At 48.8% G+C, this 27,268-nt stretch overlaps 1 protein-coding gene across 1 annotated transcript in view; it reads right to left on the minus strand.

Moving 5' to 3' along the window:
* The window catches only part of SERPINE3 (serpin family E member 3), a 110,127-nt gene that overhangs the window by 71,364 nt on the left and 11,495 nt on the right, over window positions 1-27,268 (minus strand).

The following is a 27,268-nucleotide window of genomic DNA, read 5'->3' on the forward strand; positions in this document are numbered from 1 at the left end:
GGGGTTGTTAAAAATGTGAGAAAAGTGTGAGAGGGAGTAAGGGGCTTGGAAACCAGGTGTAATGCTGGAGGGGGAGCAAGAGTTTGAAAAAATAGATTAAAGTGGGAGGTGGAATAAGGGCTTTGTAAACAAATGGGAGTAAAGTGTGGAGGGTATCTAAAAATGAGTAAAGCAGGCGTGGGAGTAATGGCTTTTTGGAAAAATTGAGTGATGTGGGAGGAGTAAAGGATTTGAAAACAAAAACGTAAGTTAAGGGTGTAAGGGGTTTAAAATAGATTAAAACAGGAGTGGGAGTAAGGGGGTTATACAAAAGAAAGTAAGGTGGGAGGGAAAGTAAATGGCTTGAAAAAGAGTATAAAGTGGGAGTGGGAGTAAGGGGTTTGTAAAAAGGAATAAAGCTGGAGGGAGAATAATCGGTTTCCAAAAGGAGTAAAGTGGGAGGGGTAGTAAGAGGTTAGAAAAATGAGGTAAGTTGTAGTAAGAGGTTTGTAAAAAAATTAGCTAATGGAGGGAGGTGAGTAAAGGGTTTGAAGAAATGGAAAAAGTAAGAGTCAGAGTAAGGAATTTAAAAAACAGGAGTAAAGTGAAGGGGTGTAAGGGGCTCGAAAAAGGAGTACAATTACAACAATAGGTTTATACAAAATGGGATTAAAGGAGGAGGTGGAGTATGGGGTTTAAAAAAGAATGTAAAGCAGGTGTGGGAGTAAAGAGTTTGTTAAAAAGAAGAGAGTAAAGTGGGAAAGAGAAAATATGTTAAAAAATGGGAGTTACACGGAAGGGGGAAAAAGAGGCTTGTAAAACATTGGAGTAAAACTGCAAGGGGATAAAGGATTTAAAACTGGAGTAAAGGAGAAGTTGGAATAAAGGGTTTATGAAGAAGGAAGTAAAGCTGGAGGAAAAGGAAGGGATTTGAAAAAGGGAGTAAGCATGAGTGGATATTGGGGGTGTAAAAAAGTAAATCTTGAAGGGGAGCAAGGGGTTCGAAAAAGTAGTAAACGGGGAGCAAGGGGTTTGTAAAAAATGAGAGTAGAGCAGGAAGGGGAGCTAAGCGGTAAAAAAGAAAACAAAGCAGGAGTAAGAACATGTTTTTTTTATTTTTAAAAGAGATTATAGTGGGATGGGGAGCAAGGTGTGATGGTATCTGGGATATAATTATCCGTCAACCAGGTTTTATTGTTGCCATGTTTTGGACAATTTTATATGCCTCAAAGGGTCAGTGGCCTTCATCAGGACATAAAGGTCTCTTGCTTTGTTTAACATTTCAAGATTCTAGTGTCAGGACGAAATAACATATAACATAAATATGTTAAGACATACAGAACACACACTATCAGAGTACGGTACTTTCTTAGTAAAAGCTCTTTGCCTCAGGCATTTCCTGCAGGTATAAAGAAAACAAAGAATGGGCCATGTTTAGCCATAATTTCTAGAAAGAGCTGTTCTTGGAAGAGGCCATAACTCATGAATGATGTTTTTATAACACAGAAAACGGCGAGGCACTACACACAACGTGTACCTACAATGTACACACAGTTTAAACATATAGCATATCACAGATTTCTTGATGCTCACCCTTTAAGCAAGGATCATTTTCTAAACAGGGGTTTTGTGGGGTCTAAGGGGCGTTTCACTTTAGTCAAACTCTGTGAATGATAATGACTCATATGTTTTTGGTCCATTATTGCAGTGATGTGGATATCTCAATATGTTTGCATAAAATGTGGGGGTCATTACCCGGGCCGGAGTGGCTATCGGGCTTTTTGGTGGGCTGGGAGGGGGGGGCTCAGTTTCATTGCCTTGGCCCGCAGTTTGGTTGCTGGGGACCAGTAGGCCAGGCTACTGCTTGTAGCACTTTCACATTAGAAGGGCTGCAAAGCGTACTTGAAGTGTACATTAAAACCATTTGCTTTTGTATTTTTATTCAGAAGTGCAGAAGGCAGGCACCCAGCAACTAAACTGGCCCCCACCGACAGTGAAACGCGCCCCAACTTTGCCAGCCCTGCTCGTTAGGCCAGTCTGGCCCTGGTGCTAAGACATCAAACGATATTTGGTCACAGTATATTCTGTGTGGAGTCTGATCAGTCCCATGAGGTTAACATTATTCTTTAACCAACAAAGCTCTGTCTGTAATCAATTCAGAAAAGGGGGTGGTGATGAACAGAGTGTCTGAATTAAGCAGACCACTCTTACCCAGTCCAAAGATCAGGGCTTGATCCATCACCGTTATTTTGCTCACTGCCCCATCCCAGCTCAGAACCTGGCTATATGCAAATTAGTCTGTCCCTGGCCCAGTGCATCATGGGAACAGGGCAGACCAAACTACCAAGCCAATTCTTCACCAGAAAGGAGACAAGCTACCGGGGACCGGTTTCTGGCATTACAGCCTCGTCGGCCCGGCTTGCTTGAATCCTGATGGAGCAGTGAGCAAGGGACTCATGTCTGAGTATACCCTGCCACACCGACGACGCCTGAAATGGCAAAAACCGGTCCCCGGAAGCTTGTTTCCTTTCCAGTACAAGAATTGGCTTGGTAGTTTGGTTTGCCCTGTTACCATCATGCACTGGGACAGGAACAGACTAATTTGCATATACCCAAGTTCTGAGCTGGGATGGTGCAGTGAGCTAAAAAACGGTGATGGATCAAGCCCTGATCTTTGGACTGGGTAAGAGTGGTCTGCTTAATTCAGGCACTCTGTTCATCACCACCCCCTTTTCTGAATCATTTTGTCCACCATAAGCGTGGAAGGGTATACTCAGATGTGAGTCCCTTGCTCATTGCACCATCAGGATTCAAGCAAGCCGGGCCGACGACGACTGAAATGGCAGAAACCGGTCCCCGGAAGCTTGTTTCCTTCCCAGTACAAGAATTGGCTTGGTAGTTTGGTTTGCCCTGTTCCCATCATGCACTGGGACAGGAACAGACTAATTTGCATATAGCCAAGTTCTGAGCTGGGATGGTGCAGTGAGCTAAAAAACGGTGATGGATCAAGCCCTGATCTTTGGACTGGGTAAGAGTGGTCTGCTTAATTCAGGCACTCTGTTCATCACCACCCCCTTTTCTGAATCATTCTGTCTGTAATCAAGCCAGTTGAAATACTAGTCAATTCAGAGGAATAAAGAGTAAAATTAGTTGTACAAAACGTCTCCCCATGACTTATTCAGGTCATAGGATGGATTGAAGTTGCCCTCAAGGTTCTAGCGGTAACTTGTGGTTCACATTGGTTTCCTTCCAGAGCCGGTAAGAGCAGAGACAAAGCAGCCTCAGCAAACATGGTATTAGGGACAGCTTTTACCCATGACCCCCCCCGTAATGCTTGCTGTGACTGGGCGACCGCATTTTCTAGAGCAGTGCAGACCTCACAACAGCTTTCACATATCCTCAGACAGCTGGGCTGATAAATGTCTTCTTCCATGTTGTCTCTTTAAATGCAGGCCTGCATTACCTAAGAGCCGGAAGTGCTCTGTTCTGTGCAAGGCATTTTAGGGATAGGCCGTATTTACAAATATACAACACATCCCTGCATGTTTCCTAGCGCTGGCGTTAAAGTAGGCTGCCTAGCGCCAATGTAGGCACCCTTGCACCACAGTGCAATGCAGCACACATAGCAACAGCAAAAACGAGGAGAAATAAAGCATTTTTCCACATTTCTCTATGTTAAGACCAGGTTTTCCATGGTCTTAACGTTGGCCCTGCATTCCATTTACACCACCCTTGTAAATAGGGGGCAGCATCAAAACCAATGGGTCTTGCGTTAGAATGCCCACCGCGAGACCCATTGCCCACGCCTTTCATGTTAAGTATAGCGTGAAGGGGTGCCTTATTTACAAGGCGGCGTTAAGCCACATTAAGTCTACATTGTAAAGAAGGCAAAGCCCCTATCGCCACAGGAACAATGTTAAAAGTGATGTTCCTGTGGCGATAGTGGCTTGTAAATATGTCCCTCTCTACCTGGAATTCATTCCTTTTCAACAGCGATGGTCCACAGTTCCTTCTGTGTTCATGAGAGATTCTGGAACAAAATGTCAGTTACATTGGCCAGTATTCATCATCAGATCTGACTTATCAACTCTCTTGCATAGTTCGAATTTTGGGGGTGGGAGTGAGTTCTTCTAGAAAAACTTTGCATGGCCACTGCATGATCCACTCATGTCATGGCTATGGACTTCAGGAGCTTCTCCTAGGCTTGTTTAAAGTGGCCCAGATTCAGAGGCTGGACACCTCTTCCCACAGTCCTCTGTATGTCTTTAGAGCCTAATCGTAAAGGAAGAGGGAATGCACAAGCTGTGACATTCCTATAACCAGTGACCTGGGCAACCTCACACAAAGCCCTTCAATGTGCGCACACAGTCCACTCACTCAACTTCCAACTGATTCAAAGGTTGCATAGGCACTTGCAGGTAGCTGGGGTGTCAATCAACGTAACTTTGCCTTGTATTTTTGCGGCAGGTGCGCACCCACGCAAAACCTTAGTAAATAAACCCCAAAGTACACATGCCATGGTTCTGATGAGTGGAAGATAGGTGACTTTTTAGACCAATGTGAGGTCAGTCATGTTTTGAGTGTTTGGTGAGGTGCCTTGCATGAGTGAGGTATTGACTGTGTTGAGAAGTGATGTGACTGCTTCTCTGGTGATGGATTTTTTCTTTGTTGTAGGTTGCCTTGTGAGCTTAATGAGAGGAACCTAGCTCTCGGATGGTGTGCTATATGGCATGCATGGTTAGGTACACAGAGACAATCCGCCTCTGAGTGTGTAGGGAGACAGAGGCCACTCTGGTGGACAAACCTCTGGAGTGGGTAGGCAGATGGGACTGGCAAGTCAGCTAAAGAACTTCTGGGTCAATATCGGCCCATGGTGGGAGTGCTGACAGGCCCTGACGGGCGGGGGAGGGGTAGGGTGGGGGTAGTTGGCTACGGAATATGGCCGCACAAAGGTAAGTACACAAACAATTAAATAAAACAAATTTTGTTGCGGGCGCTGCATCGCCAAATGCGATGCAGCACACGCAACAAAATTCATTTTATTTATTTGTTTGTGTACTTACCTCTGTGCAGCCGTATTCCGGAGTTAACTACCCCCCACCCAGCCCCTCGCCGCCCCACATCAGCGCCCAGCAGCACTCCCACCACGGGCCGCTACTGTTCTAGGTCAACCTCCGGCATCATCATCATCACTTACTGGTTGTGCTGGGCAGTGCAGCTTAAAAGTATACCTCTACCCTAGAGCAACAACTTGCCATGTTTTATTGGTTTCCTGCTCCTACAGCAGTAAACACCTGGCCCTTTCTTCTGCACCTTTACTTTGTGTTTCCAATTGATTCCCATTCAGGTCTTGAATTTCCTGATTTAAGTGTTATCATTTTGTAACATTAACTCTGATATGACCAATGTTGCAGCCTTGACCAACTGGACCTTCTCACGGCAGGTTCTTCTCTAGGTCTCCTGTTAGCCTTCTCAGGAAGACTGTTAAGAACGCTGCCCTCCTTTCCTTTTTTTATTTAAGCACTGTGTGCATGGTTAAGTTGGTAATGGTTTTTCTCTGTATATTAGTTCCTGGAGTTTTGGTCCCATGACTGACCATGCTCGTGGCAACTGCAGCTGAAGTATCCAGTGTTTATTTATCCCTTCCCTTCACTCACTTTCCTGAGGGTTGGCATTGTGACACTGTATTCCTGTGTTGGGGGTTAAGTTCTAGGGAAATATGTGTATTGTTTTCTACTACTCGAGCCCCTGACACAGTGAGGGTGGACTTAAATTGTGTAGCTCAAACAGTTTTAAAGGAGAACCATTGGCTGTGGTGAGACGGGTACCACTTTACTATCCTTTTTAGGTTTCGCCCTGGCCGTAGCACTGCGAAGCAGTGCTCCGCCCACGGCTAAATCTAATGTTATCTCAGTAGTGGGGACTTGAAACCGCCCCTTCTTCCATTGGCTAGCTCCATAAATGGAGGCTAGCAATTGGAAGACATCAGTGTCCATCACTTTTTCCCGGTCAGAACGCAAATCGTGGGCGTTTCTGACTCTTTTTTTAAGTCCCGCCCCTTGTTGCCATGTGTCCCGGGCTGCGCTGTGATTGGCTGCCGGCCCTTGACACCCCCGTGACGTAATTCCCCGGGCTGCGCTGTGATTGGCTGCCGGCCCGGGACACCCCCGTGACGTCATTTTCCGGGCCGCGCTGTGATTGGCTGCCGGCCCGGGACCTGACTTGTTTTCAGTTGGATTGCTGTAATGTAAAGTGAGCCCTGCCCTGCTGCATCTCTTTGTTGCTACTGTTATTCAGGGCCCCTGCTGCATGGGTTCAGCAGCTCTTTCTGTACCCTTTGTGCATTACCTTATGCAGTAGTATAAGCATTCTTTTGTGATGCTATGCACGGAGGCGCTGTGGACACGTGGTTGGACCTCCCTGTGACGTTGTTTCATATTATTGCCGCAGGAGTTAGCTACTAAAAGAAGACTGAGACGAGGCACAAGCACACCACAAGACGTTTGCATGAAAGAAGCTCTGTGTTGGCAATAAAACCACGAAAAGTTCTATACAGGGCTAAAACGGGCTTTGGTTACAGCGTTACGTCTTGGGCAGTAAACCAGCCGCAAGTACGAATGTGTGCTGCAGCTGTCCCGCCTTTCTTCCCCACCCTATCTCCAAACCCTGTTCAGTTTAACCCGGTGGTGTCTGCCCACGCAAACCACCCAGGCGCTAGCTGAAGGCCCTGGCCAGTGTGCCTCGACGCTGATTGGCTGCTCTCTCAAAATGCACTTTGTGTAATCTCGACGAGGACCTTCCCACCTAGAGCGAGCTGTAAGATTGTAATCAAATACAGAGCGCATCCCTCCTCGAAGGCATGCAATTGTAACGCGATGGTGACTGCTCACTAGAGGGTTGTTATTGGCCGTGACAGGCTTTACCCCAGAGCCATTAGCAGCATTCTGAGTAACGATATTAAGAGTTGTCACTGAGCTTTGCCCGGCTTCTGCAGGCCCAACCCATGTTGCCTGTGAATAAAGCCTATAAAAGCCCTGTTAATTGACACTTTCCTCGGGTAAATACTGAAACCAGACTCCTTGCTGTTTGGAATCTCTGTAGCCTGGTCCCCCACTCCGGAGCTGAACTAATACTGGGTCTCTGCAAAAAGGACTACAGCCGGAAGGTCTGTGTCCCGGACCTTGAACCTATGTGCTCACTGCCCTTCCACCCTGCAGCTGGAACGAGCTGGAAAAATATTGACCATGACTATGGCGTGAAACGCCTGACTGACCTACTTCTCTGTAGACCGAAGGTCTCCAGCATGAGGAACACCTCTTTGTCAACCAAGAACAAGTATGCCAGGTGCCTCAAAATGCCAATTTGCCAGGGCGAAGTTTTGAAAAGATAAGTGCAATTGGGGAATAATATCTGTCTGGTGTACACAGTGCTTAATTTGAACCGGTGGTTTCCAGGTGCTAAGGACTGCACTTAATCTTCAACACCAGAGCTTTTCATGAGCACCAGTTAAGGACACATTCATTTACAGGAGATTAAATGATATGCCCAGAATCACAGGATGTTGGGCTGAGGCCAGACTTCAACCTGGTTCCCCATCTCGGAAGTCGGCATCTCTAGCCATTACACCACTTTCTCTCCCCACTTTCACTTTTGGCGCTGTTTTAGCCTCACATTAACTCCACCCTCACACTGATCCCATATGCGATGTCTAGTACTTTAATGCGTGATTTGGGGGATACGAAGTTGTTTTGTATGGCCAATGAAGACCTCTATTATTGGGGGTAAAAAAACAAAAAAACAATAACTCCTAATAATTATTTCAGGGCTTGCCTTTCCGTGAGCCGAATTCATAGGAAGGGTTGTTGTGCAAGCAGCCTCGGAGCCTCTCAAGTAGAACTTTGCCTCCTAGCTCTCTGAGTTGGTAATGTAGCTCAGTGGGGTTTTACTGCAAAAGATATCACAACCACATGTTTTTCCAACTATGGGATCAAATATATTAAGTACACAGTGGTGGCCAATGGTAAAATATGAGATCCGGGTGCCTGGAAGGTCAACGTGTGTAAGTGCTCGTCTCTGAAGTAACTATTTAAAATGGTGTTTATTTTGACCCTTTCAGTTCAAGGTCAGATTAAGCTATTGGCATTGTAAATGACAATGCCATTTATTTATTTATTTTCAAAACCAACACATAAATAACAATTTTGTCATTTACAATGCCAATAGCTCAAACTTTTCAAAAGGCGAAACCATTGCATTGTAAATGCTTGTTACTGCTGTTGATGTGTTGTCTGATTCAGGCATTCGTTTCTATAAAGAGTTTGACGTTCTTGCGCTATTCAGTTGGCTTGAATACAGACTTGTCTGGCTAGGGGTTGACACAGTTTATAATGAATTTGAAGGTGGTGTTTGCTTCCATTAGTGGCTTCATAGAGTAGAAGCATGTAGAATGGAGTTGTGGTGATGATCTTTCTGCATGTAGAGCAGAGACTTTTCAGTGCGCTGAGCTCATCTTTTATTTGTGCGGTATGCTATTTCCTTTCTAATTACAAATGCAGCATATGGGTATACCACTGATTGGTGGGCTTTGATTTTATGGATTGCTTTTCCATTGGGAGATGGATATCAATATCGGCTTTTCTAGTTCCACTGAATGAAGCTAGGAATGGGTTGATAGTGGCTGTATTATGATGAATGGGGCGGTTATGTATTGAATGTCTATGTTCTTGGCCATGTCATTAAAAATGATATACTACTTTTAACAGATCTTGCTGTCCTTTGCAAGGAGTTGGTGTGAGGTGGGTGAGAATAAGATCGTTCATCTCACCAATCCATTTGCTTCGGCGGACGCTCTTGACGGACACGGAGCCTTATAAGGGACACTATCGAAAATATAGGGACATCTATTGAGGGAACGAAAAGCTTTGCTCCTCTGGTTAAGCTGCGGGAACACAATTCTTTATTCCTGCCTAGAACATTCTTCATTCTGAGCCAGTGACTGATATTTTCTCTACCGTACAGGAATTGATGATAACTGCATATATGTCTGCGGTGGTCCTTCTTATTAACATAGATAAAAAAATTCTGATATTATTGCGTATACAAAACTACAGGAAAGTCAAGTGGACTAAGGCCACGTGAAATAGGCACCGCTGTCCTAAGTTGTACCTAATACTGTGCATCTTTTAAGTGTTGGGATCCCTAGGAAAACCGTACCCCCTTTCAGTTGTCTGTGTGAAAACCTATACTATTTGGGAAAGGTCCTGATGAAGGTGCTTCACATCGTGTTTCAATCCACCAAAACGCGCGTCTACCTCATGTGTCCAGACCTTGTTGTTATGGTCATCAAATTCTGTCTTGGAGATATTTTACATTCTTGTTTTCCCTTTATACCCAGATGTGTATATCTGTTTTGAATGATTGTGCACGGTTACGTTGAATGAATGAGTGTGGTTATCAATGGTATAATGCTGATCATTCAGTAGGGGGACAGAATTTTGTATCAATTTTTATATAAAAAAATAACAAAAATGTTTGTATAAAAGGGAAAAAAAAGTTCACTTTTTTTATTATATGTTGTTCCAAATGATACATTGGTTAAAAAAGGTACCATGAATAATAAGTCAAAAATAAATAATTATATTTGTATCATATAACTATGTAGCTTTGTTCATGTGCTTGTACTTACACCCATACTAGATACAATCTTTTGTAAAGAAATATAGGTCAAAGGGGAGCTTTTTTAGCTTAGTTGTTCTCATTTTCATTCCCCTCTTTCTACCTGACCTCAGTTGCCTCTCAGAGGGCTGGCTCCCTTGTCTTGTGGACGTTTGAGAGATGGCATGGAGGTGATAACTAGATCACAATTGTTATCCAAGAGATCCAATTGTTTGAGCATATATTGTAAAATGTTGATGGTGCCTGGGAAAAAGACAAGTGAAGTTCTGAGTAGTGGTCACCTAGGTGGATGAAGTCCCTAAGGCAGATCTTGTTGGTGAGGTTTGGAGATGTGTTTGTTATGTGGTCAGAAATCTATTTGATAAATCTGGTGTGGTTTCCTGGTGGTCTATAGATCATGTTGAATGTGGTTATCTGATAGATAGGGAAGTGGCAAAACTGGCGTTTTAGGGATGTGGGGTTTGATGATTCCCGGAACGTGGAAGTCATGAGACTTTGGGGATGATTGCAAATCCTTTTCTTGTTCTGGGGTTTTGACTAACGTGTTGCATGCTGAAGTACATGTGGACAATAATGTTCAGGATGTGTGGAGTTGGGGGTGCGCTATTTCCCATGTTGAAGACGTTGAGGTGGTATACTCTGTCTGGAAGTGACGCAGAAGCTCAGGGGTGAGGGGTCAATTGACCCTCCTCCCAGAGCCCAGATTCTGCCAAGCAAAGGCTTCACTGCACTTTTCGAACCCTCCCATATAAGGGTGGGAAAGTGTCAGTAAGGAAGGTAGAAAAGTGATGGTTTACCTTTGCTTTGTTGATGCAGTAAGAATGTATTTACACAAGCAGTTCAGTAATGTATTGTAATTTATTATTAGTGCTTCCATTGTATGCACTAGATTTATCATGTGGGTAAAGTTCCTCAGTCATCCATCCATGCATATTAAATAACATGTCCACGCACTATGGTCCTCATTACGAGTTGTGTTCTTTCCAGCAGACGCTCCTGTGTTTAGGTGGAGGAGCCTCGCCCCAATGCTTTTTGAGCAGTGCAAAAAATAAAAATAAAAAGATAATAACACAATGTTATTAACATTTAATTTTTTTAGTACTGAGCCAGTTTAGAGCGGGGCTGGGCTGTCGCCACAGAGCAAGGAGAAGGAGTGGAGGGCACTATAAGAGTGCATGATGGTTTGGCCGGTCATCTTAGGACAGCCAAACCGACATGCGCACTTAGCATTTCTCCATCCGGCTGTGCTGTACAGCCAGGTGGAGAACAGTCCCAAGCTCTCTCTCAGGCAGTGTCTGAGCGGCAAACGAGGCTGCTCAGACCACTCACGATGCTGCTATAATGCTGGTAATACTATTACCAGCATGACAGCAGCGTCATGATTGGCTTAGGGGAGCCTGCGTGCTGCCGAGAGTCCACAGGAACATAAGAGGACGGAGGAGAGGCGGCGGCCTGCAGGTAAGTGATCTTTTCTATTTTTCTCCCCCACCTCCTCACCACTTCTGTTTCGTAGAAGCAGCCACTGGTTATTTCACTTGGAGTAGTAACTCTGCGTGAAATAATGCTATAGCGAGTCGTGGAATGATCAGGTTGAAAATCTCTGGACCCAATATTTCTAGGCCCGAGAAAAAGGGCCGCTCAGAGAAGCAGCAGAGGTCGGGGCTAAGGCAGGCATCCAGGAACATTTCTAGATTTGTTAAAATGATAATGAGGGATGGACATTTATTTTTATTTCATGGTCAATAATGCAATGTGGCTTTCCTTGCATATTTGGAGTGCTGAATAATATTCGATTTTCCCCTTCAGATCCCTGGACAGGCACAAGTGTGCTTCACACGAGCCCCCACAATCAACACCCCCAAACCCTATCAGCAGTGCCGCTGACTTTGCGCCTGCTCAGAACAGGCAGAAAATGTCAGCGTTTTTTGGATAGAATGGAGAAAACCTGAGTATGAGCATTTTGGTGAAAATAAAACCTTGTCATGATCAGACTTTGCAGCATAGATATCGGGAGGTAAACTTAATTCCTGCACTCAGATATCGCCATAGCAAAGTCCAGTCAACTTGTAATGAGGGCTAATGTATTGGATATAATAAGCATGCTATAAATCACCCAAACTATACCTTTCAATAACGTTAGTAAAACCATATGTACATTTCAAGACTGTCTGCTATCTGCGATTATGTAATTTCTAAATATACAAAGGCAAAACGGGGAACTTGCAGCTAGTTCATAATGTGTTTTAAGACGTAATTTCTTATCCCCTAGTAGTTATTTTCACTTCCAGGTAAAACATACCTGATGTAATAAAGACACTTAATTTGTTATGACACTCTCTTTGCTTTTCTACTTCTGGTAAATGATTCTACATATCAGTTCAGCACATTTTGCCTAGATTAGTCCTCAGAAGAAATTATATTTTTGTCACAAGATGATTCATTTTGAGATTGATGCTATTAGTTACTGCCCTCAGTAAGTCGCTCTGTATGTACAGTTACCCAAATGCTAGTTTTTTAACCCACGCACTGTCTAATTGACACTTCTATGCTCATGAGTAATACAGAGGGAGCCTTGCAAGTCGTGCACAGTAAGGTGGATTCTTAAGTGCTGTCTTTAAGTGGCCATTTTTTGTTTTTCAATGTTGTGTACATTATAGAACTACTATCTTAATATTATCATCAACCACCCTGGTCATCCTACTTCTTTGTCTAGCAATCCGCAAAGTCTACTACCCTTCTGAACACCTCATTATCAATTATCACACATTCTCCCACATCCACCCTCCACTCTCTCTACCCTTGGTCTCTGAGATCCACTACTAATTACCTTATATATCCCCTATACCAAAAGGCAAACAGACCACTGAACATGTTGATCCTAAAACTAGCAACTGCACTGTTTCCATGTATCTATGAAATGTGATACTTTTCTGCAATAAAACTGTTTTCATTACTGACCACTTTGATTCACAGAACCCCTGAGGACACTTCTTGGTTATAAGTAAGCCATATCTACAGTGACAGTAAAGTGTCACGCTATGGCCTCCGGTCTGCCCTCGACTTCAGTCTTTGCACTTCTGAGGGATGAAAAGGGTGACCTTCCCCAGATTCCTCCTTGACACTTCTCAGAACAAGCATTTGCAATGCAATAGGTCTCGCATTTAGGCAAGTTTGAGCTATTGGCATTGCAAATGACAATGCCTTTTATTTATGTTTTGGTTTTTAAAACATAAATAAAAGACATTGTCATTTACAATGGCAATAGCTTCATCTCTCGTAAATGAGAGACCTATTGCATTGCTAATGCTTGTTTCATCCCAGCTACTTGGCGCTGCCCACATAAAAATTCCTACCTGGAGAATGACAATGCTGTCCAGAACTGCCCATTCCTTCCTGACTTCAGTGACCTTGCATGGCCTCCACTTTTACCCTTACTTTATCAGTACCACAGAATCAGTACTTCAATGTTATTTTTTACCCAAATATTCTTCTGGGGGACAGTTCCATGGATTTACAACACAGTCAGTAAATAAAGGGCATACACGACTAGTATTTGCTCATTCAGATCTTCTGTACCAGTTACAAACATTGATTCTAGCTCAGATGGATCAAAAGAGGCTTTAAAAAGCATCAGCCGTGGTCCCACGGGGGGACAGACGCTATGCAAAGATTAACTGTTACCATTTTGTTGCGGATGGCTGTATTCGGGTGTTAGAGTGCTCCTAATATGAGGAGAAACGTTTGCCCAGACAGTACTACTGTGCTGGAAAATGACAAAATAGCAAAATATTGCTACAGAATGTGCAATATTACGGTGCAACATTGCACATCTTCTGTGTCTGATTACGTTTGTACCTCTCCAGTCCCTGCAGCACCTGTTCTGACCTGGGTCTCAGGCTCTACAACAGCTCTGCCGACATGGTTCTCTGGCTCTACAGCAGCTCTGCTGACCTGGTTCTCAGGTTCTACAGCCGCTCTGCAGACCTGGTTCTCTGGCTCTAAAATGGCTCTGCTGACCTGTTTCTCAGGCTCCACAGCAGCTTGCTGACCTGGTTCTCTGGCTCTACGGCAGGACTGCTTACCTGGTTCTCTGGCTCTATAGCAGGACTGCTGACCTGGTTCTCTGGCTGTACAGCGGCTCTGCTGACCTGGTTCTCTGGCTCTAGAACAGCTCTGCTGACCCCGTTCTCTGGCTCTGGAGCAGCTGTGCTGACCTGGTTCGCTGTTTCTAGAGCAGCTCTGCTGAACTGGTTGTCTGGCTCTAGAGCAGTTTTGCTAGCCTATTTCTCTGGCTCTAGAGCAGCTTTGCTGACCTGGTTCTCTGGCTCAAGAGCAGCTCTGCTGCCCTGGTTCTCAGGCTTTACAACAGCTCTGCTGTCCATGTTCTCTGGCTCTAGAGCGGCTCTGCTGACCTGGTTCTCTGGCTGTAGAGCAGCTCTGCTGGCCTGGTTCACAGGCTCTACAACAGCTCTTCTGACCTGGTTCTCAGGCTCTACAGCAGCTTGCTGACCTGGTTCTCTGGTTCTATAGCGGCTCTGCCTGACTGATTCTCTGACTCTAGAGCGGCTCTGCTGACCTGGTTCTCTGGCTCTAGATCAGCTCTGCTGACATGGTTCTTAGGCTCTAGAGCGTGTCTGCTCACCTGGTTCTTTGGCTCTACAGCAGCTCTGCTGACCTGGTTCTATAGCTCTACAACGGCTCTGTTGACCTGGTTCTATGGCTCTACAGCAGCTCTTCTGACCTGGTTCTCTGGCTCTAGAGAAGCTCTGATGACCTGGTTCCCTGGCTCTACAGCAGCTCTGCTGACCTGGGTCTCAGGCTCTACAACGGCTTTGCTGACCTGGTTCTCTGGCTCTACAATGGCTCTGCTTACCTGCTTCTATGGTTCTACAGCAGCTCTGCTGACCTGGTTCTCTGGCTCTACAGCAGCTTGATGACCTGCTTCTCTGGCTCTACAGCAGCTCTGCTGACCTGGTTCTCTGGCTCTACAGCAGCTCTGCTGAGCTCGTTCTAAGGTTCTACAGCAGCTCTGCTGACCTGGTTCTCTGGCTCTACAGCAGCTCTGCTGACCTGGTTCTCTGGCTCTACAGCAGCTCTGTTGAACTGGTTCTCTGGTGCTACAGCTGCTCTGCTGACCTGGTTGTCTTGATCTAGAGAAGCTCAGCTGACCTGCTTCTCTAGCTCTACAGCAGCTCTGCTGGCCTGGTTCTCTGGATCTAGAACAGCTCTGCTGACCTGGTTCTCTGGCTCTACAACGGCTCTGCTGACCCATTTCTTTGGCTCTACAGCAGATCTGCTGACCTGGTTCTTTGGGTCTAGAGCGCCTCTGCTGGCCTGGTTCTCTGGCTCTTTAGCAGCTCCGCTGACCTGGTTTTCTGGGTCTAGAACAGCTCTGCTGACCTGGTTCTCTGGCTCTTTAGCAGCTCTGCTGACCTGGTTCTCTGGATCTAGAACAGCTCTGCTGACCTGGTTCTCTGGCTCTAGAGCGGCTCTGCTGACCCATTTCTCTGGCTCTACAGCAGATCTGCTGACCTGGTTCTCTGGCTGTACAGCGGCTCTGCTGACCTGGTTCTCTGGCTCTAGAACAGCTCTGCTGACCCAGTTCTCTGGCTCTGGAGCAGCTGTGCTGACCTGGTTCGCTGTTTCTAGAGCAGCTCTGCTGACCTGGTTGTCTGGCTCTAGAGCAGCTTTGCTAGCCTATTTCTCTGGCTCTAGTGCAGCTCTGCTGACCTGGTTCTCTGGCTCGAGGGCAGCTCTGCTGACCTGATTCTCAGGCTTTACAACAGCTCTGCTGTCCGTGTTCTCTGGCTCTAGAGCGGCTCTGCTGACCTGGTTCTCTGGCTGTAGAGCAGCTCTGCTGGCCTGGTTCACAGGCTCTACAACAGCTCTTCTGACCTGGTTCTCAGGCTCTACAGCAGCTTGCTGACCTGGTTCTCTGGTTCTATAGCGGCTCTGCCTGACTGGTTCTCTGACTCTAGAGCGGCTCTGCTGACCTGGTTCTCTGGCTCTAGATCAGCTCTGCTGACATGGTCCTTAGGCTCTAGAGCGTGCCTGCTCACCTGGTTCTTTGGCTCTACAGCAGCTCTGCTGACCTGGTTCTATAGCTCTACAACGGCTCTGTTGACCTGGTTCTATGGCTCTACAGCAGCTCTTCTGACCTGGTTCTCTGGCTCTAGAGAAGCTCTGATGACCTGGTTCTCTGGCTCTACAGCAGCTCTGCTGACCTGGGTCTCAGGCTCTACAACGGCTTTGCTGACCTGGTTCTCTGGCTCTACAATGGCTCTGCTTACCTGCTTCTATGGTTCTACAGCAGCTCTGCTGACCTGGTTCTCTGGCTCTACAGCAGCTTGATGACCTGCTTCTCTGGCTCTACAGCAGCTCTGCTGACCTGGTTCTCTGGCTCTACAGCAGCTCTGCTGAGCTCGTTCTAAGGTTCTACAGCAGCTCTGCTGACCTGGTTCTCTGGCTCTACAGCAGCTCTGCTGACCTGGTTCTCTGGCTCTACAGCAGCTCTGCTGAACTGGTTCTCTGGTGCTACAGCTGCTCTGCTGACCTGGTTGTCTTGATCTAGAGAAGCTCTGCTGACCTGCTTCTCTAGCTCTACAGCAGCTCTGCTGACCTGGTTCTCTGGATCTAGAACAGCTCTGCTGACCTGGTTCTCTGGCTCTACAACGGCTCTGCTGACCCATTTCTTTGGCTCTACAGCAGATCTGCTGACCTGGTTCTTTGGGTCTAGAGCGCCTCTGCTGACCTGGTTCTCTGGCTCTTTAGCAGCTCTGCTGACCTGGTTTTCTGGGTCTAGAACAGCTCTGCTGACCTGGTTCTCTGGCTCTTTAGCAGCTCTGCTGACCTGGTTCTCTGGATCTAGAACAGCTCTGCTGACCTGGTTCTCTGGCTCTACAACGGCTCTGCTGACCCATTTCTCTGGCTCTACAGCAGATCTACTGACCTGGTTCTTTGGGTCTAGAGCGCCTCTGCTGACCTGGTTCTCTGGCTCTTTAGCAGCTCTGCTGACCTGGTTTTCTGGGTCTAGAACAGCTCTGCTGACCTGGTTCTCTGGCTCTAGAGCAGCTCTGCTGACCCATTTCTCTGGCTTTACAGCAGATCTGCTGACCTGGATATCCGGGTCTAGAGCGCCTCTGCTGACCTGGTTCTCTGGCTCTTTAGCAGCTCTGCTGACCTGGTTCTCTGGCTCTAGAGCAGCTCTGCTGACCTGGTTGTCTGGCTCTAGAGCAGCTTTGCTAGCCTATTTCTCTGGCTCTAGTGCAGCTCTGCTGACCTGGTTCTCTGGCTCAAGAGCAGCTCTGCTGACCTGGTTCTCAGGCTTTACAACAGATCTGCTGTCCATGTTCTCTGGCTCTAGAGCGGCTCTGCTGACCTGGTTCTCTGGCTGTAGAGCAGCTCTGCTGGCCTGGTTCACAGGCTCTACAACAGCTCTTCTGACCTGGTTCTCAGGCTGTACAGCAGCTTGCTGACCTGGTTCTCTGGTTCTATAGCGGCTCTGCCTGACTGGTTCTCTGACTCTAGAGCGGCTCTGCTGACCTGGTTCTCTGGCTCTAGATCAGCTCTGCTGACATGGTTCTTAGGCTCTAGAGCGTGTCTGCTCACCTGGTTCTTTGGCTCTACAGCAGCTCTGCTGACCTGGTTCTATAGCTCTACAACGCTCTGTTGACCTGGTTCTATGGCTCTACAGCAGCTCTTCTGACCTGGTTCTCTGGCTCTAGAGAAGCTCTGATGACCTGGTTCTCTGGCTCTACAGCAGCTCTGCTGACCTGGGTCTCAGGCTCTACAACGGCTTTGCTGACCTGGTTCTCTGGCTCTACAATGGCTCTGCTTACCTGCTTCTATGGTTCTACAGCAGCTCTGCTGACCTGGTTCTCTGGCTCTACAGCAGCTTGATGACCTGCTTCTCTGGCTCTACAGCAGCTCTGCTGACCTGGTTCTCTGGCTCTACAGCAGCTCTGCTGAGCTCGTTCTAAGGTTCTACAGCAGCTCTGCTGACCTGGTTCTCTGGCTCTACAGCAGCTCTGCTGACCTGGTTCTCTGGCTCTACAGCAGCTCTGCTGAACTGGTTCTCTGGTGCTACAGCTGCTCTGCTGACCTGGTTGTCTTTATCTAGAGAAGCTCTGCTGACCTGCTTCTCTAGCTCTACAGCAGCTCTGCTGACCTGGTTCTCTGGATCTAGAACAGCTCTGCTGACCTGGTTCTCTGGCTCTACAACGGCTCTGCTGACCCATTTCTTTGGCTCTACAGCAGATCTGCTGACCTGGTTCTTTGGGTCTAGAGCGCCTCTGCTGACCTGGTTCTCTGGCTCTTAGCAGCTCTGCTGACCTGGTTTTCTGGGTCTAGAACAGCTCTGCTGACCTGGGTCTCTGGCTCTTTAGCAGCTCTGCTGACCTGGTTCTCTGGATCTAGAACAGCTCTGCTGACCTGGTTCTCTGGCTCTACAACGGCTCTGCTGACCCATTTCTCTGGCTCTACAGCAGATCTACTTACCTGGTTCTTTGGGTCTAGAGCGCCTCTGCTGACCTGGTACTCTGGCTCTTTAGCAGCTCTGCTGACCTGGTTTTCTGGGTCTAGAACAGCTCTGCTGACCTGGTTCTCTGGCTCTTTAGCAGCTCTGCTGACCTGGTTCTCTGGATCTAGAACAGCTCTGCTGACCTGGTTCTCTGGCTCTAGAGCGGCTCTGCTGACCCATTTCTCTGGCTTTACAGCAGATCTGCTGACCTGGATATCTGGGTCTAGAGCGCCTCTGCTGACCTGGTTCTCTGGCTCTTTAGCAGCTCTGCTGACCTGGTTCTCTGGCTCTAGAACAGTTCTGCTGACCTGGTTTTCTGGCTCTAGAGCGCCTCTGCTGACCTGGTTCTCTGGCTCTTTAGCAGCTCTGCTGACCTGGTTCTCTGGCTCTAGAACAGTTCTGCTGACCTGGTTTTCTGGCTCTAGAGTGGCTCTGCTGACTCGGTTCTCTGGCTCTAGAGAGGCTCTGCTGACCCGGTTCTATGGCTCTACAGCAGGTCTGCTGACCTGGTTCTCTGGCTCTAGAGCGGCTCCGCTGACCCAGTTCTCTGGCTCTACAGCAACTCTGCTGACCAGTGCCTCAGGCTCTACAGCAGTTCTCTGAGCTGGTTCTGAGGCTCTAGAGCGGCACTACTGACCTGGTTTTCTGGCTCTACAGCACTCTGCTGACCTGATTCGCTGGCTCTAGAGCAGCTCTGCTGACCTGGTTCTCTGGCTCTACAACAGCTCTGCTGATATTGTTCTATGACTGTTCAGCAGCTTATTGGCCTGCTTCTCTGGCTCTACATCAGATTGATGACATGCTTCTCTGGCTCTACAGCAGCTCTGCTAACCTGGTTCTCTGTCTCTCTAGCAGCTCTGCTGAGCTCGTTCTAAGGTTCTACAGCAGCTCTGCCGACCTGGTTCTCTGGCTCTAGAGCAGCTCTGCTGACCTGGTTCTCTGGCTCTAGAGCAGCTCTGTTGACCTGGTTCTCTGGCTCCACAACAGCTCTGCTGATATTGTTCTATGGCTGTACAGCAGCCTAGTGGTCTGCTTCTCTGGCTCTACAACAGCTTGTTGACCTGCTTCTCTGGCTCTACAGCAGCTCTGCTGACCTGGTTCTCTGGCTATACAGCAGCTCTGCTGAGCTCGTTCTATGGTTCTACAGCAACTCTTCTGACCTGGTTCTCTGGCTCTACAGCGGCTCTGCTGACCTGGTTCTCTGGATCTAGAACAGCTCTGCTGACCTGGTTCTCTGGCTCTAGAGCGGCTCTGCTGACCCATTTCTCTGGCTTTACAGCAGATCTGCTGACCTGGATATCTGGCTCTACAGCAACTCTGCTGAACTGGTTCTCTGGTGCTACAGCAGCTCTGCTGACCTGATTGTCTTGATCTAGAGAAGCTCTGCTGACCTGCTTCGCTAGCTCTACAGCAGCTCTGCTGACCTGGTTTTCTGGGTCTAGAGCAGCTCTGCTGACTAGGTTCTCTGGCTCTTTAGCAGCTCTGCTGACCTGGTTCTCCGGCTCTACAACGGCTCTGCTGACCCATTTCTCTGGCCCTACAGCAGATCTGCTGACCTGGTTCTCTGGGTCTTGAGCGTCTCTGCTGACCTTGTTCTCTGGCTCTTTAGCAGCTCTGCTGACCTGGTTCTCTGGCTCTAGAACAGCTCTGCTGACCTGGTTTTCTGGCTCTAGAGGGGCTCTGCTGACCGGGCCCTCTGGCTTTACAGCAGCTCTGCTGGCCTGGAGTTTCTGGCTCTAGAGTGGCTCTGCTGACCCAGTTCTCTGACTCTAGTGCGGCTCTGCTGACCCAGTTCTATGGCTCGACAGCAGGTCTGCTGACCTGGTTCTGAGGCTCTAGAGCGGCACTGCTGACCTGGTTTTCTAGCTCTAGAGCAGCTCTGCTGACCTGGTTCTCTGGCTCTACAACGGTTCTGCTGACCTGGTTGTCTGCCTCTACAACAGCTCTGCTGACTTGGTTCTCTGGCTCTCGAGCAGCTCTGCTGACCTGGTTCTCTGGCTCTACAACGGCTCTGCTGACCTGGTTCTCTTGCTCTACAGCAGCTCTGCTGACCTGGTTTTCTGGCTCTAGAGTGGCTCTTCTGGCCTTGTTCTCTGGCCCTACAGCAGCTCTGCTGACCTGGTTCTCTGGCTTTAGAGTGGCTCTGTTGACCTAGTTCTCTGGCTCCAAAGCTGCTCTGCTGACCTGGTTCTTTGGCTCTTAAGCAGCTCTGCTGACCTGGTTCTCTGGCTCTCGAGCAGCTCTGCTGACCTGGTTCTCTGGCTCTACAACGGCTCTGCTGACCTTGTTCTCTGGCTCTACAGCAGCTCTGCTGACCTGGTTGTCTAGCTCTACAGCAGCTCTGCTGACCTGGTTCTCTGTCTCTAGAGCAGCAAAGCTGCTGTAGGAGCTGCTGTAGAGCCAAAGAACCAGGTCAGCAGAGCTGCTGACCTGGTTCTTTGGCTCTACAACGGCTCTGCTGACCCATTTCTTTGGCTCTACAGCAGATCTGCTGACCTGGTTCTTTGGGTCTAGAGCGCCTCTGCTGACCTGGTTCTCTGGCTCTTAGCAGCTCTGCTGACCTGGTTTTCTGGGTCTAGAACAGCTCTGCTGACCTGGGTCTCTGGCTCTTTAGCAGCTCTGCTGACCTGGTTCTCTGGATCTAGAACAGCTCTGCTGACCTGGTTCTCTGGCTCTACAACGGCTCTGCTGACCCATTTCTCTGGCTCTACAGCAGATCTACTTACCTGGTTCTTTGGGTCTAGAGCGCCTCTGCTGACCTGGTACTCTGGCTCTTTAGCAGCTCTGCTGACCTGGTTTTCTGGGTCTAGAACAGCTCTGCTGACCTGGTTCTCTGGCTCTTTAGCAGCTCTGCTGACCTGGTTCTCTGGATCTAGAACAGCTCTGCTGACCTGGTTCTCTGGCTCTAGAGCGGCTCTGCTGACCCATTTCTCTGGCTTTACAGCAGATCTGCTGACCTGGATATCTGGGTCTAGAGCGCCTCTGCTGACCTGGTTCTCTGGCTCTTTAGCAGCTCTGCTGACCTGGTTCTCTGGCTCTAGAACAGTTCTGCTGACCTGGTTTTCTGGCTCTAGAGCGCCTCTGCTGACCTGGTTCTCTGGCTCTTTAGCAGCTCTGCTGACCTGGTTCTCTGGCTCTAGAACAGTTCTGCTGACCTGGTTTTCTGGCTCTAGAGTGGCTCTGCTGACTCGGTTCTCTGGCTCTAGAGAGGCTCTGCTGACCCGGTTCTATGGCTCTACAGCAGGTCTGCTGACCTGGTTCTCTGGCTCTTTAGCAGCTCTGCTGACCTGGTTCTCTGGCTCTAGAACAGTTCTGCTGACCTGGTTTTCTGGCTCTAGAGCGCCTCTGCTGACCTGGTTCTCTGGCTCTTTAGCAGCTCTGCTGACCTGGTTCTCTGGCTCTAGAACAGTTCTGCTGACCTGGTTTTCTGGCTCTAGAGTGGCTCTGCTGACTCGGTTCTCTGGCTCTAGAGAGGCTCTGCTGACCCGGTTCTATGGCTCTACAGCAGGTCTGCTGACCTGGTTCTCTGGCTCTAGAGCGGCTCCGCTGACCCAGTTCTCTGGCTCTACAGCAACTCTGCTGACCAGTGCCTCAGGCTCTACAGCAGTTCTCTGAGCTGGTTCTGAGGCTCTAGAGCGGCACTACTGACCTGGTTTTCTGGCTCTACAGCACTCTGCTGACCTGATTCGCTGGCTCTAGAGCAGCTCTGCTGACCTGGTTCTCTGGCTCTACAACAGCTCTGCTGATATTGTTCTATGACTGTTCAGCAGCTTATTGGCCTGCTTCTCTGGCTCTACATCAGATTGATGACATGCTTCTCTGGCTCTACAGCAGCTCTGCTAACCTGGTTCTCTGTCTCTCTAGCAGCTCTGCTGAGCTCGTTCTAAGGTTCTACAGCAGCTCTGCCGACCTGGTTCTCTGGCTCTAGAGCAGCTCTGCTGACCTGGTTCTCTGGCTCTAGAGCAGCTCTGTTGACCTGGTTCTCTGGCTCCACAACAGCTCTGCTGATATTGTTCTATGGCTGTACAGCAGCCTAGTGGTCTGCTTCTCTGGCTCTACAACAGCTTGTTGACCTGCTTCTCTGGCTCTACAGCAGCTCTGCTGACCTGGTTCTCTGGCTATACAGCAGCTCTGCTGAGCTCGTTCTATGGTTCTACAGCAACTCTTCTGACCTGGTTCTCTGGCTCTACAGCGGCTCTGCTGACCTGGTTCTCTGGATCTAGAACAGCTCTGCTGACCTGGTTCTCTGGCTCTAGAGCGGCTCTGCTGACCCATTTCTCTGGCTTTACAGCAGATCTGCTGACCTGGATATCTGGCTCTACAGCAACTCTGCTGAACTGGTTCTCTGGTGCTACAGCAGCTCTGCTGACCTGATTGTCTTGATCTAGAGAAGCTCTGCTGACCTGCTTCGCTAGCTCTACAGCAGCTCTGCTGACCTGGTTTTCTGGGTCTAGAGCAGCTCTGCTGACTAGGTTCTCTGGCTCTTTAGCAGCTCTGCTGACCTGGTTCTCCGGCTCTACAACGGCTCTGCTGACCCATTTCTCTGGCCCTACAGCAGATCTGCTGACCTGGTTCTCTGGGTCTTGAGCGTCTCTGCTGACCTTGTTCTCTGGCTCTTTAGCAGCTCTGCTGACCTGGTTCTCTGGCTCTAGAACAGCTCTGCTGACCTGGTTTTCTGGCTCTAGAGGGGCTCTGCTGACCGGGCCCTCTGGCTTTACAGCAGCTCTGCTGGCCTGGAGTTTCTGGCTCTAGAGTGGCTCTGCTGACCCAGTTCTCTGACTCTAGTGCGGCTCTGCTGACCCAGTTCTATGGCTCGACAGCAGGTCTGCTGACCTGGTTCTGAGGCTCTAGAGCGGCACTGCTGACCTGGTTTTCTAGCTCTAGAGCAGCTCTGCTGACCTGGTTCTCTGGCTCTACAACGGTTCTGCTGACCTGGTTGTCTGCCTCTACAACAGCTCTGCTGACTTGGTTCTCTGGCTCTCGAGCAGCTCTGCTGACCTGGTTCTCTGGCTCTACAACGGCTCTGCTGACCTGGTTCTCTTGCTCTACAGCAGCTCTGCTGACCTGGTTTTCTGGCTCTAGAGTGGCTCTTCTGGCCTTGTTCTCTGGCCCTACAGCAGCTCTGCTGACCTGGTTCTCTGGCTTTAGAGTGGCTCTGTTGACCTAGTTCTCTGGCTCCAAAGCTGCTCTGCTGACCTGGTTCTTTGGCTCTTAAGCAGCTCTGCTGACCTGGTTCTCTGGCTCTCGAGCAGCTCTGCTGACCTGGTTCTCTGGCTCTACAACGGCTCTGCTGACCTTGTTCTCTGGCTCTACAGCAGCTCTGCTGACCTGGTTGTCTAGCTCTACAGCAGCTCTGCTGACCTGGTTCTCTGTCTCTAGAGCAGCAAAGCTGCTGTAGGAGCTGCTGTAGAGCCAAAGAACCAGGTCAGCAGAGCTGCTGACCTGGTTCTTTGGCTCTACAGCAGCTCCTACAGCAGCTTTGCTGACCTGGTTCTATGGCTCTAGAGCGGCTCTGCTGACCTATTTCTCTGGCTCTAGAACGGCTCTGCTGAACTGGATCTCTGGCTCTATAGCAGCTCTGCTGACCTGGTTCTCTGGCTCTAGGGAGGCTCTGCTGTCCTGGTCCTCTGGCTCTAGAGCAGCTCTGCTGACCTGGTTCTCTGGCTCTACAGCAGCTCTGCTGACCTTGTTCTCAGGCTCTACAGCTGCGCACCAAAACCCCGAATACAAATACCAGACAAGCTGTTGCCATTGTGAAAAAAATATAGTGCTTACCGGCTAATGAAGGAGACAGTGTAATGCCGCAAGTAAAAGTTCCAGTCCCGATGCGTGGTCACAAAAGGAGTCAGGGCGGTAAGAAGGAGGGACTAAGAAGCCTCATTATCAATCGGATGCCAGCATGTATCATGGACGATGACGCCAGCCAATGAAAAATATGGGCGGGGTTTCCACACCAATTCTAAAACACCCTAATGACCTGGTTCTCTGGCTCTACTGCAGCTCTGCTGACCTGGTTCTCTGGCTCTAGAGCGGCTCTGCTGGCCTGGTTCTATAGCTCTACAGCGGCTCTGCTGACCTGGTTCTCTGGCTTTAACGCAGCTCTGCTGACCTGGTTCTCTGGCTCTAGAGTGGCTCTGCTGGCCTGGTTCTCAAGCTCTACAGCAGCTCTGCTGACCTGGTTTATTGGCTCTACAGCGGCTCTACTGGCCTGGTTCTCTGGCTTTACAGCTGCTCTGCTGACCTGGCTCTACAGCAGCTCTGCTGACCTAGTCCTCTGGCTCTAGAGCAGTTCTGCTGGCCTGGTTCTCTAGCTCTAGAGCAGCTCACTGACCTGGTTCTCTGGCTCTACAACGGTTCTGCTGACCTGGTTGTCTGCCTCTACATCAGCTCTGCTGACTTGGTTCTCTGGCTCTAGGGCAGCTCTGCGGACCTGGTTCTCTGGCCCTACAGCAGCTCTGCTGACCTGGTTCTCTGGCTTTAGAGTGGCTCTGTTGACCTAGTTCTCTGGCTCCAGAGCTGCTCTGCTGACCTGGTTCTCTGGCTCTTTAGCAGCTCTGCTGACCTGGTTCTCTGGCTCTCGAGCTGCTCTGCTGAACTGGTTCTCTGGCTCTATAGCAGCTCTGCTGACCTGGTTCTCTGGCTCTAGGGAGGCTCTGCTGTCCTGGTCCTCTGGCTCTAGAGCAGCTCTGCTGACCTGGTTCTCTGGCTCTACAGCAGCTCTGCTGACCTTGTTCTCAGGCTCTACAGCTGCGCACCAAAACCCCGAATACAAATACCAGACAAGCTGTTGCCATTGTGAAAAAAATATAGTGCTTACCGGCTAATGAAGGAGACAGTGTAATGCCGCAAGTAAAAGTTCCAGTCCCGATGAGTGGTCACAAAAGGAGTCAGGGCGGTAAGAAGGAGGGACTAAGAAGCCTCATTATCAATCGGATGCCAGCATGTATCATGGACGATGACGCCAGCCAATGAAAAATATGGGCGGGGTTTCCACACCAATTCTAAAACACCCTAATGACCTGGTTCTCTGGCTCTACTGCAGCTCTGCTGACCTGGTTCTCTGGCTCTAGAGCGGCTCTGCTGGCCTGGTTCTATAGCTCTACAGCGGCTCTGCTGACCTGGTTCTCTGGCTTTAACGCAGCTCTGCTGACCTGGTTCTCTGGCTCTAGAGTGGCTCTGCTGGCCTGGTTCTCAAGCTCTACAGCAGCTCTGCTGACCTGGTTTATTGGCTCTACAGCGGCTCTACTGGCCTGGTTCTCTGGCTTTACAGCTGCTCTGCTGACCTGGCTCTACAGCAGCTCTGCTGACCTAGTCCTCTGGCTCTAGAGCAGTTCTGCTGGCCTGGTTCTCTAGCTCAGCAGCAGCTCACTGACCTGGTTCTCTGGCTCTACAACGGTTCTGCTGACCTGGTTGTCTGCCTCTACATCAGCTCTGCTGACTTGGTTCTCTGGCTCTAGGGCAGCTCTGCGGATCTGGTTCTCTGGTCCTACAGCAGCTCTGCTGACCTGGTTCTCTGGCTTTAGAGTGGCTCTGTTGACCTAGTTCTCTGGCTCCAGAGCTGCTCTGCTGACCTGGTTCTCTGGCTCTTTAGCAGCTCTGCTGACCTGGTTCTCTGGCTCTCGAGCAGCTCTGCTGACCTGGTTCTCTGGCTCTACAACGGCTCTGCTGACCTGGGTGCCTGGCTCTACAGCAGCTCTGCTGACCTGGTTCTCTGGCTCTAGAGCGGCTCTGCTGACCTTGTTCTCTGGCTCTACAGCAGCTCTGCTGACCTGGTTGTCTAGCTCTACAGCAGCTCTGCTGACCTGGTTCTCTGGCTCTAGAGCGGCTCTGCCGACCTGGTTCTATGGCTCTAGAGCGGCTTTGCTGACCTATTTCTCTGGCTCTAGAGCGGCTCTGCTGAACTGGTTCTCTGGCTCTATAGCAGCTCTGCTGACCTGGTTCTCTGGGTCTAGGGAGGCTCTGCTGTCCTGGTCCTCTGGCTCTAGAGCAGCTCTGCTGACCTGGTTCTCTGGCTCTACAGCAGCTCTGCTGACCTGGTTCTCAGGCTCTACAGCTGCGCACCAAAACCCCGAATACAAATACCAGACAAGCTGTTGCCATTGTGAAAAAAATATAGTGCTTACCGGCTAATGAAGGAGACAGTGTAATGCCGCAAGTAAAAGTTCCAGTCCCGATGCGTGGTCACAAAAGGAGTCAGGGCGGTAAAGAAGGAGGGACTAAGAAGCCTCATTAACAATCGGATGCCAGCATGTACCATGGACGATGACGCCAGCCAATGAAAAATATGGGCGGGGCTTCCACACCAATTCTAAAACACCCTAATGCAGCATGCCTCGCAAAGCGAGCAGCGCATGCTCTGCAACGCTAGGCTTTGACCTAAGAAGAGATTGATGGCTGAGTAAACCAAAGTTTAAGTGCCAAATGCTTGATTACCACAGACTCCAGGAAGACAAAGGAAGACACCAAAGAGAGTAAAAACACAAAAGAAGTCAAGAAAAACTCTCAAAGAGAAAAACTCACAAGCAGAAAACGATAGAAACAACATGAAGGTAATTCAAAACATGATTAATAAAAAAAAATTAAAAAATAACAAGAAACCTGCGTGACACAACCGAATGCAGTTCGAGTGGAGACGATCGCAATGTGCTCCCAGAGTGTTGCAATGCACTACATTCGCCTTTCTCCTCTCTTATATATCAGGAGCAAGGCTAGCTCCGCCTCAGTAATGCAGAAGTAGATGTAGAAATCTTAGAATAGGTTTCCACGTAGCTAGAAAAAGAAGGCTTCATAATGGTTTGGTGATAGTATGATGATTAGAGTGTGGGAACATATTCTAGTCTTAGAACATGTGCCTTTCTCATACAGGGAATGCTACAAAAAAGTGATGGAATGCCTGAATTAATCCAAGCGACTAGTAATGTTATGTTAGTGGCATTTTTAAAGTGCAATCTGTTACCCAAAGGTGTCCTGGCGCTATGTACAATCCTCCCACTGAAGCGTACTGAAGAAACAGAAAACTATATGCCAAACAGCCAGGTTTTTAAAGCTTTCCTAAAAGCCAGTAAATCAGCACTATTTCTAAGATGGAATGGAAGG

This window comes from Lissotriton helveticus, chromosome 8 (assembly GCF_964261635.1).
Source record: "Lissotriton helveticus chromosome 8, aLisHel1.1, whole genome shotgun sequence".
Lineage (NCBI taxonomy): Eukaryota > Metazoa > Chordata > Amphibia > Caudata > Salamandridae > Lissotriton > Lissotriton helveticus.